General features: G+C 37.0%; 1 pseudogene; it reads right to left on the bottom strand.

Annotated features, from left to right (window-relative positions):
* Positions 1-985: 985 nt before the first annotated feature.
* Positions 986-1,527, bottom strand: LOC133052964 (heat shock transcription factor, Y-linked-like; annotated as a pseudogene).
* Between the last annotated feature and the right edge of the window lie 14,673 nt (positions 1,528-16,200).

The raw sequence follows: 16,200 nt of genomic DNA, 5'->3' as shown, positions 1-16,200 counted from the left end.
AAGGACTGGCGTGCTGCGATTCATGGGATCGGAAAGAGTCGGACACGACTGAGCGACTGAATTGAACTAAACTGAACTGATTTTTAGAGATATGATGCTTCTGAGAAGTAGATGTAATTGTAGTAGCAAAGTCCTCAATGAGGCCATTTACTTGAGTGTAGCTGCTATGTGAGTGCCAATTAAAAAAAAAAATGCTCAACTGATTTAAAACAGCAGATTGATCTGCAAGCTCTTCTGTTTGTCTAACTGATATTGGTGATGGGGAAGGAAAGTTACATAGAGTTAGGGCACTTGTATTAGCAACTATCTAGCTGGTATAAGGCTTTTGTATGAAAGATGCACTTAAACTTGAGGAGGCTGAAAATGCACTCTCTCTACTAGTTTCAGGAAGAAAATCAGAGTTACAATCATTTATGTTGACCCTTGCTTTAACATAACATGCTTCTTCTTGTTATCTCGAACTAATGAAGATATTGGAGACACATTGTTAACCCCAGCTTTTCTTTTCATTCTTACTAAAAGTTGGGGGTAGCCTCTTTTAAAATTTGGATTATAGTATATCTGTAACTAAAATCAAAGGATAAAGGTATTTAGTTTCTTTATAAGCCAAGGTAAAACTGACAAGCAAAGCTAAACTGTAAAAATTTATTCCTTTAATGATACCAATTAAGTAGCATTAAATAAAACATCTCCATCAGTAGTTTTAACAGATTACATGTTAGAAACAATTATGCTCCTCAACTAAAAATATATTGTATATATACAGTAAGTACCACTTTAAGTAGCTTTAGGACTTGTATCTGGTTTCAATTTGCTAGGAAAGTTTGCTAAATATTAAATATTTTAACCTCCAGCTGTAATCAACTTAAAAAAAAAAAACACAACAAAAAACTTTTCTTCAATAATTTACCATTTCAATTTTAAATTCAGTTTTAGCTACATATGTGAGCATGCTTTCGTGAGCATGCTTTCTTGGTCACATGATTTATATTGCCAATAAGTGAATAATTTGGAATACCTTGCTCAAAAGAGAGACGTTGTTTTCTTCTTCCAGAAAATCAGCTAATGAAGCAGATCTTTGAGAAGTTTGTTGCTTTTTACTAAACCCATAAAGGTTAAGCTGTCAAGCTAAACTTTTCATACTATCAGTTTCAAATCTTCTGAAAGGGGACTTTCCTTCCAAAATTTATTTCTTGCAGAGCTCTTCATTGATCACTATACAAGTGCCACTCTCATTCCACCAATACATTCAAACTGATCACTTTCAACTATATTCCAAAGTTTTTGAGGAAAAGTGAGTGAAAGAAAATCATTCAACTCTGTTTCAGAGACAGAAAATGTGTATTGTGGCCTTTTTATCACACCTTCCTCAGACGAAGCCTGAAAAGCATATTCTTAAATCACAGATCTCAAAACTGAGTCCCCAGTAAGTGTGTAATCACACAAAGAGAATCTAATGGACTTTTCTGAACCAGTCGATTCATCTTTAGGAGGCACATCTTGAATTTCTGAAGAAATGTGTGCCATCTCAGAAAAATCTTCCTTCAGATACTTTTCTCGTTTGTCTGATTTAACACACTGCAACTTCAAATGCTGCTTGGCTGGCCTACAGAGAGAAACTCGCTAGACCATCACAGTGGTTCTCAAAGTCAAAAAGCTGTGACATCACAAAGTCACTGGTCTCCGAGCAATTGAAGGGTAATGTTAAACCAGTGTTTACGTCTGCATCAACTTAAAATACAGGATTCGTACATAAATAGTAATCAAAAACATGAAACCTGAAAAATCTCATTCCTAAATCATTTTTACACAGAAAAATCACATCAATAAATCTACTTGGTTCCTGAGATAAAAGTGATTTATCACCCTTCTATACACACATTTTTAATAGTCAGCACTGTTACCAAACCAAACTTGGGTCAATTCGCTTCTGTGCAATAAAGTCAATCAACTGACTGTGGGTTTCAGTGAAAGCAAGTGTAGTGTTTACCGTAGAACCAAGCAAGTTGTCCTAGTAGCTGGGGCTTAAAAGACCCACACTCCCCAAATACTTTCAGGGGAAGGATTTTAACGACAGTGTAAGGGTGGGTCATGGGGTGTGTGATCAGTTTTAGGACATTCTAATACAGGCCTATTACTGAGGACATTGAGAGTCAGCATCATCGATCATCTGATTCCAACTACTCTGTGGTCTATGTACTTAAATTTCAACCTGGTTGAGGCTTTAGTGTCTCTAAAACTGCTCATAGAATATTGAGCAGAATGTTACCTATTGCTCTTGAGGAGGAACTAAAGATTCTTGACATTGCTTAATGGCTAAATCATTGTTATTCTATATTGCTTGATTGTTTTCCTTTGTTTCTGACTTTTCTAACTTCTCTGATTAAAATTATTTTTGGAACATGAGGAGGTCTACAATCTCCTACTTCTCTCTCTCTCTCCATACTTTTCAATCTTAAGAAGGTATTGCTTAGAACAAGAAAGGAAACAAAGTGTTGGACTTAGAGCTTCATCATAAATGTGACAGAAAATCTCAGTTGCAGGCTAGATTTCTTTTTCAGGTTCCCCAGCTCTTTGAGTGTTTGGCTATTTCCTGTTGAAATGGAGCACAGAATTGGAAATAATCCTGAAATCTAAGTGTGGTATCAATATTTTCTGTTATAGAAACAATACATATGTCTTTTTTTGTCATTAAACCTGGACAAACATTTGCATATTGGTAGATATTTATTAAAAAGAAAGAGGGGAATGATATAAAAGAGTCTTCATATTTTAGATGCTACCAAGAGAACATATTATGAAGTATTTCCACTTTACATATATTCAATAACCAAGTAGAGTTTTGAATCATTGTACATTGGAAAAGACCCTAATGCTGGGAGGGATTGGGGGCAGGAGGAAAAGGGGATGACAGAGGAAGAGAAGGCTGGATGGCATCACTGACTCTATGGGCATGAGTTTGAGTAAACTTCAGGAGCTGGTGATGGACAGGGAAGCCTGGCATGCTGCGATTCATGGGGTCGCAAAGAGTCGGACTCAACTGAGAGACTGAACTGAACTGAACTATTTGGATTTTATTTTTTCCCATTGCTATTATAACTAAAAGGAATTATAAGCCATTTCACGTTTTTTTGTTGTTGTTGCTGTTGTTGTTTGCTTGTTTGTTTTATACACGCACATATAAACTCAGACGCACACATATGTATATGAATATGTATATGTTCAGTTCAGTTGAATTCAGTTCAGTCACTCAGTCACGTCCACCTCTTTGTGACCCCAATGAACTGCAGAATGTCAGGCCTCCCTGTCCATTACCAACTCCTGGAGTTCACCCAAACCCATGTCCTTTGAGTCTATGATGCCATGCAACCATCTCATACTCTGTTGTCCTCTTCTCCTATCCTCAATCTTTCCCAGCATCAGAGCCTTTTCAAATGAGTCAGCTCTTCATATCAGGTGGTCAAAGCATTGGAGTTTCAGTTTCAGCATCAGTCTTTCCAGTGAACACCCAGGACTGATCTACTTTAGGATCGGCTGGTTGGATCTCCTTGCAGTCCAACAGATTCTCAAAAGTCTTCTCCAACACCAGAGTTCAAAAGCATCAGTCCTTTGACACTCAGCTTTCTTTATAGTCCAACTTTCACATACATACATGCCTACTGGAAAAAACCATAGCCTTGACTAGATGGACCTTTGTTGGCAAAGTAACGTCTCTGCTTTTTAACATGCTGTCTAGGTTGGTCATAACTTTCCTTCCAAGTAATAAGGGCCTTTTAATTTCATGGCTCCAATCACCATCTGCAGTGATTTTGGAGCCCAGAAAAATAGTCAGCCACTGTTTCCACTATTCCCCCATCTATTTGCCATGAAGTGATAAGACCAGATGCCATGATCTTGGTTTTCTGAATGTTGAACTTTAAGCCAAATTTTTCACTCTCCTCTTTCACTTTTGTCAAGAAGCTCTTTAGTTCTTCCTCATTTTCTGCCAGAAGGGTGGTATCATCTGCACATCTGAGGTTGTTGATATTTCTTCTGGCATATTGATTCCAGCTTGTGCTTCTTCCAGCCCAGCATTTCTCATGATGTACTCTGCATATAAGCTAAATAAATGGGGTGACAATAAAAATCCTTGATGTACTTCCTCCTTTTCCTATTTGGAACCAGTCTATTTTCCCAGGTCCAGTTCTAACTGTTGCTTCCTGACCTGAATACAGGTTTCTCAAGAGGCAGGACAGGTGATCTGGTATTCCCATCTCCTGAATTTTCCACAGTTTATTGTGATCCACACAGTTGAAGGCTTTAGCATAGTCAATAAAGCAGAAATAGATGTTTTTTGGGAACTCTCTTGCTTTTTTTATGATCCAGCAGATGTTGACAATTTGATCTCTGGTTCCTCTACCTTTTCTAAAACCAGCTTGGACATCTGGAATATATATAATTTTAGTCAACTTTATTTAGGTGGCCAAACTCTTTGCTTCCTCCCTAAGATCTTAAATGAACTGTTTCTGAATCCCAGTATTATGTAATAACTTTCTGGCTCAAAAACTCAGATCCTGTTGCTGAAAGGCTCTTCCTTAATCTAGCTCATCTTTCACTATTCTTTCTGTTATAACAGTTGGGGTTCATATTTATGAGGAAAACTTGAGCCCATAAAATCACAACTCTCATTTACTTAAAGATATTGTTCTAAAAAAGCTGTTGCTATACTCACATTGGGTACAGTTTTAAACATTCAAATAGTAACATAGGGACATGTCTGAACCACATGCACAATGGTCAACTAGCTGGACTTGGGATAACAGCTACCCACAAAGCAGATGCACAGTATACTGTGCATCAATCATAATCAGGCTCTTCTGGCTAGCTGAACGTTAAAATTATATGATGTGCACATCAAAATCACTTCTCCATAATTCAGTATGTAAAATTTTCTTTCATCACTTTAAGCTTCTTGTACCAAATATTTCAAAAGAAATCACTGAGCAAAATTGCTCTCCCTTCATGCCACAGTGGTTCAGGTTCCTGCCCTCCTCCACATCATATCTCTTCTTTCTTGTCCTTTTTTGTATTTTGTAGTTGCCACATTACAGAAATTCTAACTAACATGAGCAGACTCAATATATTATGTTAATTGATAAATATATTATAGGCTGTGTATTTTGTCAACATTTTACTCATTTATCACAGAAGCCCCTGCAGGAACAAATAGCACAAATGTTCCAGCAGGAAACTTAAAACCAGCAGTATTATATATAATAACTAACTATGATTTTAGAATAATCTTAGAAAATAATTTCTTATCCTAAACACTGAGGGGAGAAAACGTAAAAAAAAAAAAAAAAAAAGCACAAAACAGCAATTATCAATGTTGATAGGAAAACATAGGGTAAACAGTAGATTTGAATTCTCAGTATTACAAAAAGTAAGAGGAGGCGGTCCAAAGATAATGTAAGAATAGGACAGGGAGACCACTTTCTCCTCCACAAATTCATTGAAAGAACATTTGAATGCCAAGCAAATTCCACAGAACAACTTCTGAATGCTGGCAGAGGACATCAGGCACCCAGAAAGGCAGTCCATTGTTTTTGAAAGGAGGTAGGACAAAATATAAAAGATAAAAAGAGAGACAAAAGAGGTAGGGATGGAGATCCATCTTGGGAAAATGTAGTTGCCCAGTAGTGTTTGACTCTTTGCAACCCTGTGGACTGTAGCCCACCAGGCTCCTCTGTCCATGGGATTCTCCAAGCAAGAATACTGGAGTGGGTTGCCATTTCCTTCTCCAGGGGATCACCCTGGCCCACGGAAGGGAGTCTTAAAAAAGAGAGAAGTTTCCAAACACCAGGAAACACTCTCTCTGTTTGGTCTGTGGTGAGGCTTGGAATCTCAGAGGGCAAAATAAACAGGAGGAAACATAAATAAATAATTAAAACCCACACATGCCTAACAGCAACTCCCAGTGGTGAAGCAGCCCAGAAGCTCTCATCCCTCACTAGCAAGCAGGGAGAAGCACAGGGAGGAGTGGGCTGCATTGTTTAGGGTAAAGACTAGGCCTGAATGCCCTGAGAGCAATCTGAGGGAACTAGCTTCTCAAGCAACCCAGCAACCCAGACTGTGGGATAGCTATCCCACAATCACATGAAAAGCCCTAACCTAAGACACTGCCAGGCACACTCACAGATTAAAGGACTGAGCAGAGCTAGCAGGCTGTGGACTGGCCCATCCTCTGCTGGAGACAGGCAGGTGAGGGCAGCCAGAGCCAGAAGGGGGCAATCAGGGCCCCAGGGAGGCTTCCTATAACAAACTGCAAGCAAACGTCATTGCTAGCCAAGACTTCTTGGGATTCTGAACGGTTGACATCCACTGGGAGGGTCGCAGCCAGACATCAGCTCCCCAGAAGAGATACTTGCCACACCTGAGAAGGTACATCCATTGTACACCCACAAAACTGAGCTGATGGGACAGGGAAAGGGATAAGTTGCAACCTTCAACTGGGGGCGACTACGCGTGCCAAGCACCTGGTCACCTGAGCTGCTCGGACCTGGGACGGACGCAAAACGCAGGCCCAACCAAGTCTGTGTCTTTGTGGAGTACCCAAGAACCTGAACCTGAGTGGCTTAGACCTGGAAAGTGTATGCAAACCAGGGCCCTCATGAGACAGTTCCTGGCAGAGCAACCTAGAGTCTGAGAGTGTAGACTGGGAAAGTACACACTCCCTGAGTGGGGGACAAACCCAGTGTGGCTGAATCACTGTGAGCACATGCCAGTAATATTTGTTTGCAGTTTTCCCCCCTCCCCAAAGCATGACTAAACAAGCGAGTCTAAAACAAGTGACGACCACTGTGCCTCTTGTGTCAGAGAGGAAATTAGACCCTGAAGAGACCAGCAAACAAAAGGAACTAAAATAAACAGAGGGAACCGCTTTGGAAGTGACAGGTGCAATAGATTAAAATCCTGTAGTTAGCACCGACTACATAGCAAGGGCCTATAGACCTTGAGAAGTACAAGGTGAACCAAGGAGCTATCTGAAAATGAATTGACCCCACACTGTCCACAACAGCCCCAGAGAAAGTCTTAGACATATTTTTACTATTATCATTTTTAATTTTTTTAAAACTTTTAAGTCATTACTCCTTTAATTTTCACTTTTATAACCTACTATTATGATGCAATGAAAAAAAAGAAAGAAACACCTATTTCTGAAACAAACTTTATATATATATATATATGTATATATATATATATATATACTACTAATATATACTACTAATATACTACTAATATATAATATATATATACTAATATATATGTATATATATATATTATAATTTTTGTGACTTTTTTGTTTTTAATATTGTATTTTTAAGAATCTAACTGCTACTCTAGATTTTTAAATTTTGCTTTCTGGCATTTGTTATCAACTTTGTACCTTTAAGAACCCAGTCTTCAGAACCCATTTTTAATTGGGAGCGAGATCACTGGCATGATTGCTTTCTCCCCCTTTTGACTCTCTGTTTTCTCCACCAGGTGGCCGTTATCTCCCCCTCCCCCTTTTATTTTCTACCCAACTTGGTGAATCTCTTTGTGTGTTATGGGCTGTAGAGAACACTTAGGGAACTGATTACTGGGTGTATCTATCTCTCTCCTTTTGATTCCCCTTTTTATCCTCCTGGCCACCTCTGTCTCCTTCCTCCCTCTTCTCTTCTCTGTGTAACTCTGTGTATATCTCTGAGGGATCCAGACTGTGGAGAACACATAGGGATGTGATAACTGGCTAGCTTTCTTTTCCCTCTTTTGATCCCCATTCTTCTCCTCCTGGCCACCTCTATTTCCCTCTTCCTTCTTCTCTTCTTCATATAACTCTGGGTACCTCTCCAAGTGTTCCTCACTGTGGAGAAATTTTACATCATTAACCTAGATATTTTATCATTGGTGCTGTATAGGTGGAGAAGTCTTGAGGCTACTTTAAGAATAAGACTGAAAACCAGAGGCAAGAGGCTTAAGTTCAAATCCTGAAACACCAGAGAACCCCTGAATCCAGAGAATATTAATCGATAGGAGGTATCGAGGGCCTCCACACCTACACTGAAACCAAGCACTACTCAAGGGCCAGCAAGTTCCAGAGGAATACATACATGCAAATTCTCCAGCAACAGAGGAAAATAGCCCTGAACTTCATTATGTAGGCTGCCCAAAGTCACACCAAATCCACTGACATCTCAAAACTCATTACGGGACACTTCATTCCACTGCAGAGAGAAGAAACCCAGCTCCACCCTCCATAACACTAACACAAGCTTCCCTAACCAGGAAAACTTGACAAGCTGCCCATCCGACCCCACCCGTAACAAGGAACCTCCACAAAAAACAGGAAGCACAAACTACCAGAATACAGAAAGGCCACCCCAAACACAGCAATATAAACAAGATGAAAAGGCAGTGAAATACACAGCAGGTAAAGGACTAGGACAAATGGTCAACAAAACAAACAAAAGAGGAAGAGATAGGGAATCCACCTGATAAATAATTCTGAATAATAATAGTGAAAGTGATACAAAATCTTGAAAACAAAATGGAGCTACAGATAAATAGCCTGGAGACAAGGATCCAGAAGATGCAAGAAAGGCTTAACAAGGACCTAGAAGAAATAAAAAAGAGTCAATATATAATGATTAATGCAACAAATGAGATAAAAACACTCTGGAGGGAACCAACAGGAGAATAACAGAGGCAGAATATATGATAAATGAGGAAGAAGATAGAATGGTAGAAAAAATGAAACAGAGAGGAAAAAGAAAAGAGAATTGAAAGAAACAAAGACAACCTCAGAGACCTCTGGGACAATGTTAAATGTCCCAACATTCGAATCATAAGAGTCCCAGAAGAGGAAGACAAAAGGAAAGACCATGAGAAAATACTTGAGGAAATAATAGTTGAAAACTTCCCTTAAATGGGGAAGTAAATAATCACCCAAGTCCAAGAAACCCAGACAGTTCCAAACAGGATAAACCCAAGGTGAAACACCCCAAGACACATATTAATAAAATTAACAAAGATCAAGCACAAAGAACAAATGTTAAAAGCAGCAAGGGAAAAACAACAAATAACACAGAGGGGATTTCCATAAGGAAAACAGGTGATCTTTCAGTAGAAACTCTTCAGTCCAGAAGGAAATGGCAGGACATACTTAAGGTGATGGAAGAAAATAACCTATAGCCCCGATTACTGTACACCACAAGGATCACATTAATATATGAAGGAGAAATCAAAAGCTTTACAGACAAGAAAAGCTGAGCAAATTCAGCACCACCAATCCAGCTCTCCAACAAATGCTAAAGGATCTTCTCTAGACAAAAAACAGAGAAAGGGTGTATAAACTCGAATCCCAAACAATAAAATAAATGACAACGGGATCATACTTATCAATAATTACCTTAAATGAAAATAAGTTGAATGCCCCAACCAAAAGACAAAGTCTGGCTGAACGGATAAAAAAACAAGATGTTGTCTACAAGAGACCCACCTTGAAACAAGGTACACATACTGACTGAAAAAGTAGGGGTAGAAAAAGATATTCCATGCAAATAGAGACCAAAAGAATGCAGGAGTAGCAATACTCATGTCAAATAAAATAGATTTTAAAACAATGTCTGAAAAGAGACAAAGATGGACACTACATAATGATCAAAATTCAGTCCAAGAAGAAGATATAACAATTATAAATATATATGCACCCAACATAGGAGCACTGCAATATGTAAGACAAATATGAACAAGCATGAAAGGAGAAATTAACAATAACACAATAAAAATGGGAAACTTTATTACCCAACTACAACTATGGATAGGTCAAGAAAACAGAACTAATAAGGAGACATAAACTTTAAGTGACAGAATAGACCAGTTAGACCTAATTGATACCTATATATATTTCACCCCAATACAAAGAAATTCACCTTTTTCTCAAGTGCACATGGGACCTTCTCCAGGATAGATCACTTCCTGAGCCATAAATCTAGCCATGGTAAATTAAAAAAAAAAAAAAAAAACATTCGAAGCATCTTTTCTGACCACAGTGCAGTAAGATAAGATGTCAACTACAGAAGAAAAAGCTATTAAAAATCCCAACATATGGAGGCTGAACAACATGCTGCTGAATAACCAACAAATCAGAGAAGAAATTAAAAAAGAAATCTAAAAATGCATAGAAACAAATGAAAATGAAAACACAGCAACCCAAGACCTATGGCACATTGTCAAAGCAGTGCTAAGGGGAAGGTTCATAGCAATACAAGCTTACCTCAACAAATAAGAAAAAAGTCACATAAATAACCTAACACTACACCTAAAGCAACTAGAAAGGGAAGAAATGAAGAGCCCCAGAGTTAGTATGAGAAAAGAAATCTTAAAAATTAGGGCAGAAATAAATGCAAAAGAAATGAGACCATAGCAAAATTCAACAAAGCCAAAAGCTGGTTCTTTAAGAAGATAAAATTGGAAAGCCATTAGTCAGATTCATCAAGAAACCAAGGGAGAAAAGTCAACAAAATTGGAAATGAAAATGGAGAGATCACAACAGACAACACAGAAATAGAAAAGACCGTAAAAGACTACCGTCAGCAACTCTATGCCCAAAGAAATTGACAACTTGGAAGAAATGGACAAATTCTTAGAAAAGTGCAACTTTCCAAAACTGAACCAGGAAGAAATCGAAAATCTTAACAGACCCATCACAAGCACAGAAATTGAAACTGTAATCAGAAATCTTCCAGCAAACAAAAGCCCAGGACCAGATGGCTTCACAGCTGCTTTCATTCAAAAATTTAGAGAAGAGCTAACACCTATCCTACTCAAACTCTTCCAGAAAATTGCAGAGGAAGGTAAACTTCCAAACTCATTCTATGAGGCCACCATCACCCTAATGCCAAAACCTGACAAAGATGCCCACAATAAAAATAAAACTACAGGGTAATATCACTGATGAACATAGATGCAAAAATCCTTAACAAAATCTAGCAAGCAGAATCCAGCAACATATTAAAAAAAAAATCATGCATCATGACCAAGTGGGCTTTATCCCAGGGATGCAAGGATTCTTCAATATCCGCAAATCAATCAATGTAATACACCACATTAACAAATTGAAAAATAAAAACCATATGATTGTCTCAAAGATGCAAAGAAAGTCTTTGACAAATTAAACATCCATTTATGATGGGGGGTGGAAAAAAGAAGGGAAACACACACACACACACACACACACACACACACACAAAACAACTCTCCAGAAAGCAGGCGTAGAAAGAACATACTTCAACATAATAAAAGCTATATATTACAAACCCTCAGCAAACATTATCCTTAATGGTGAAAAATTGAAAGCATTTCCCCTAAAGTCAGGGACACACTCTCACCACTACTATTTGTCATAGTTTTGGACGTTTTGGGCACAGCAATCAGACCAGAAAAAGAAATAAAATGAATCCAGATTGGAAAAGATGAAGTAAAACTGTCACTGTTTGCAGATGACATGATCCTATACATAGAAAACCCTAAGATTTCACCAGAAAATTACTAGAGTTAAACAATGAGTATAGTAAAGTTTCAGAATATAAATCAACACACAGAAATCCCTTTCTGTACACTAACAATGAGAAAACAGAAAGAGAAATTAAGGAAACAATTCCATTCACCATTGCAACAACAAAATAAATAAATAAATAAGGAATATATCTACCTAAAGAAACAAAATATCTATACACAGAAAACTATAAAACACTGGTGAAATTAAGCAGAGGACACAAATAATTGGAGAAATACACCGTGTTCATGGATAGGAAGAATCAATATAGTAAAAATGAGTATACTACACAAAGCAATCTCTAGATTCAATGCAGTCCCTATCAAGCTACCAATGGTATTTTTCACAGAACTAGAACAAATAATTTCACAATTTGTATGTAAGTACAAAAACCTCGAGTAGCCAAGGCAATCCTGAGAAAGAAGAATAGAACTGGATGAATCAACCTGCCTGACTTCAAACTATACTACAAAACCACAGTCATCAAGACAGTGTGATACTGGCACAAAGACAGAAATACAGACCAATGGAACAAAATAGAAACCCAAGAGATAAATCCACACACCTATGGACACCTTATCTTGGACAAAGGAGCCAAGAATATACAATGGAGATAAGACTGTCTCTTCAACAAGTGGTGCTGGGAAAACTTGCCAACCACTTGTAAAAGAAAGAAACTAGAACATTTTCTATCTCCATACACAAAAATAAACTCAAAATGGATTATAGATCTAAACATAAGGCCAGAAATTATAAAACTCCTAGAGGAGAACATAGGCAAAACATTCTCCGTAATAAATCACAGCAGAATCCTCTCTGACCCACCTCCCAGAATATTGGAAATAAAAGCAAAAAAAAAAAAAAAAAAAAAAAAAAATGGGACCTAATTAAAATTAAAAGCTCCTGCACAACAAAGGAAACTATAAGAAAGGTGAGAAGACAGCCTTCAGAATGGGAGAAAATAATAGCAAATGAAGGAACTGACAACGAGTTAATCTCAAAAATATACAACTAATTGCATCGGTTCAATTCCAGAAAAATAAACGACCCAATTTAAAAAAATGGGCCAAAATACTAAACAGACATTTCTCCAAAGACATACAAATGGCTAATAAACACATGAAAAGATGCTTAACATTATTCACTATCCGAGAAATACAAATCAAAGCCACACTGAGGTAACATTTCATGCCAGTCAGAATGGCTGCTATCCAAAAGTCTACAAGCAATAAATACTGGAGAAGGTGTGGAGAAAAGGGAACCCTCTTACACTATTGGTGGGAATGCGAACTAGTACAGCCACTATGGAGAACAGTGTGGAAATTCCTTAAAAAACTAGAAATAGATTGCCATATGACCCAGCAATCCCACTGCTGGGAAAACACACCGAGGAAACCAGAATTAAAAGAAATACATAAAATAAAATAAAAGAAATATATGTACCCCAATATTCATCTCAGCACTGTTTATAATAGCCAGGACATGGAAGCAACCTAGATATCCATGAGCAGATGAATGAATAAGAAAGTGTGGTACATATACAGAATGGAATATTACTCAGTCATTAAAATAAAATACAAATGAATCTGTTCTAATGAGGTGGATGAAACCGGAGACTATTATATAGAGTGAATTAAGCCAGAAAGAAAAACACCAATACAGTATACTATCGCATATATATGGAATTTAGAAAGATGGTAATGATAACCTTGTATGCAAGACAGCAGAGACAAAGATGTGTAGAACAGTCTTTTGGACTCTGTGGGAGAGTGTGAAGGTGAGACGATTTGGGAGAATGGTATTGAAACATGTATACTTAGCATATGTGAAATGAATTGGCAGTCCAGGTTCAATGCATGATCCAGAGTGCTCAGGGCTATTACACTGGGATGACCCACAGGGATAGGATGGTGAGGGAGGTTGGAGGGGGGTTCAGGATGGGGAACACATGTACACCCATGGCAGATTCATTTCAGTGTATGGCAAAACCAATACAATATTGAAAAGAAATTAGCCTCCAATTAAAATAGATATATTTATGTTAAAAAAAAAAAAAAAAAAGTCCCTTGGTCAGCAAGGAAATCAATACAGTCAATTCTAAAGGAAATTAACCCTGAATATTCACTGGAAGGACTGATATTGAAACTGAACCTCAGATACTTTGGCCAACTGATGAAAAGGACTAACTTGTTGGAAAAGACCCTGATGCTGGGGAAATCTGAGGTCAAGAAAGCAAGATAAGATGAATGGAAGTCACCATAGATTCAACTGACATGTGTTTGATTTCTGTTGGAAATCAATTCATTTGGAAGGACAGGGAAACCTAGAGTACTGCAGTCCATAGGGTCACAAATATAGGGCATGGATTTTCAAGTAAACAACAAAATTTGGCATAATTTTCCTTCCGAGAGCAAGCATCTGGTAATTTTATGGCTGCAGTCACCAACTGCATTGACTTTGGAGCCCAGGAAAAGGAAATCTGCCACTGCTTCTAGTTTATCTCCATTTCATTTATCATGAGATGATGGGACCAGTAGCCATGATCATAATTTTTTGAATGTTGAGTACTTAATATACATTTTCTGATTCTTATATGCCTGAATTTATTCAGTCTACAGAACCTCCCAATGCAGCATTTTTGCTTCACTTTATTAGTATTATTATAATACTACTTTCATTTAAACAATCACCAGTTATGCACTTGAGCTTTGACTTTTATGTTTGTATGTTATTAATATTTAATCATTGAATTATATACCTTAACTTCACAACGTTCCAGTGAGGTAGATTTTTTGCTTTTATTAATTAATATTATTTATTATTACTAATTGTATTTAATGGTACCAATCTCTGTTCTAAGCATTTTATATAACTTTATTCATTAAATTTATGTATTCTAATGTATTTAGTCTTCATAGTACTGGTGTAAGGTAGGTATATATATATATATATATTAATGTTATTAGTTATAATCATTATTAATTAATTAGTTTTCATACTAAGATGGACTGCTTATGTGTTTGTTACATACACTTATTCATTGAGCCCTTATACACCTATAATTTTTAATCTTCAAAATATCCCATGGAGACAGCTTTTGTGGTGGTGGCTATTTATTGCTGCTGTTGATAGGAAATCCTTTACCAATGCCAGTTTCTGTTCTGAGTACCTATGCACATTCATGTGCAGTCACTTCAGTCATGTCTAATTCTGCAACACTGTGGACCAGCCTCTTCTGTCCATGGAATTCTCCAGGAAAGAATACTGGAGTGGATTGCATGTCCTTCTCCAGTTCTGAATGACCTGGCTTAGCAGGTAAGGACAATGGTGTGGGTTGTCATGCCTCCTCTCTGAATTCCTAGTATACATTTATTCTTAGACTCCAATATATCTTAAAATATTTATTCTTCAAGGATTACTTTTAGGTAGGTTTTTTTATTATTCTTATTAATAATTGTAGGAATTATTACTGGTTAGTTTGGAATTTAGTTGTTATTATAATTACTACTGGTTAGTTCTGAGCAATACTGGTTAGTTCTAAGTACTTTATTATATGGTTGGACTCATTTGATTACTCATTATATACCTTAACTTATTTATTCTTCAGAGCATCCCAGTAAAATAGGGTTTCTTGCTCTTGTTATCTTATTATTTCTGTCTTATTATTTCCAGATGGTTGTTTACTAGAGCTGACTTCTATTGAAAGGATTGTATATGCATTTAGTAAATGAGTCCTATACATCCTACTTAGTCATCACAGATTTGAATATGATAGGTTTTATTGTTATTGTTTTTGTTGTTGTTGTTCAGTCACTAAATTGTGTTTGACTATTTGTGGCTCCGTGGATTCCACCAAGTCAGGCTGCCCTGTCATTCACTGTCTCCCAGAGTTTGCTCAAATTCAAGTCCATTGAGTCAGTGTTGCTATCTAACCATCTCAGACTCTGCCACCCTCTTTTCCTGCCCTAAATCTTTCCCAGCACCAGGATCTTATCCAATGAAACACATCAGGTGACCAAGGTATTGGAGTTTCAGCTTCAATAATTAATAATAGTAACTTATTTTTAATGTAAAATTCGCATAATATAAAACATATCATTTTCAGTCAGTTCAGTCGCTCAGTCGTGTCCAACTCTTTGTGACCCCATGAATCGCATCTCACAGCATATTATTCTTTATAATTTGTGTTTTAGTACTTTTATTCTTCAAATTTATTCTTCAAATCCTACAAAGTTTATTCAATCTTTACAGTATACTAGTAAGCTAAGTTTTGTTGTTATTTTATTCATATAAATCAGGTTTTTTGTTTGTTTGTTTTAACAAAATTGACCCTTTCATATTTAGTAAATCATTGCACATTAATTTATATAACATTAAAGTAGTTATTACTTTGCTTTAATTAATTCTGGCCATTAAGTACTTTAATCTATTTACCCCTTGAATTCGATAATCTTTCATTTTTATGGCATGTCAATTAGGTAAGTTTTGTTATTGTAGTTGTTTTTACCACTTCAGTCAGTTCAGTCGCTCAGTTGTGTCCGACTCTTTGCGACTTAGTACTTTACCAATACTCATCTCTTTTCCAAGCCTTAAGTGTGCATTTACCTATTGAATCCTATCCA

This window comes from Dama dama, chromosome X (assembly GCF_033118175.1).
Source record: "Dama dama isolate Ldn47 chromosome X, ASM3311817v1, whole genome shotgun sequence".
Classification (NCBI taxonomy): Eukaryota; Metazoa; Chordata; class Mammalia; order Artiodactyla; family Cervidae; genus Dama; species Dama dama.
This window is presented reverse-complemented; position numbering and strand designations above follow the sequence as displayed.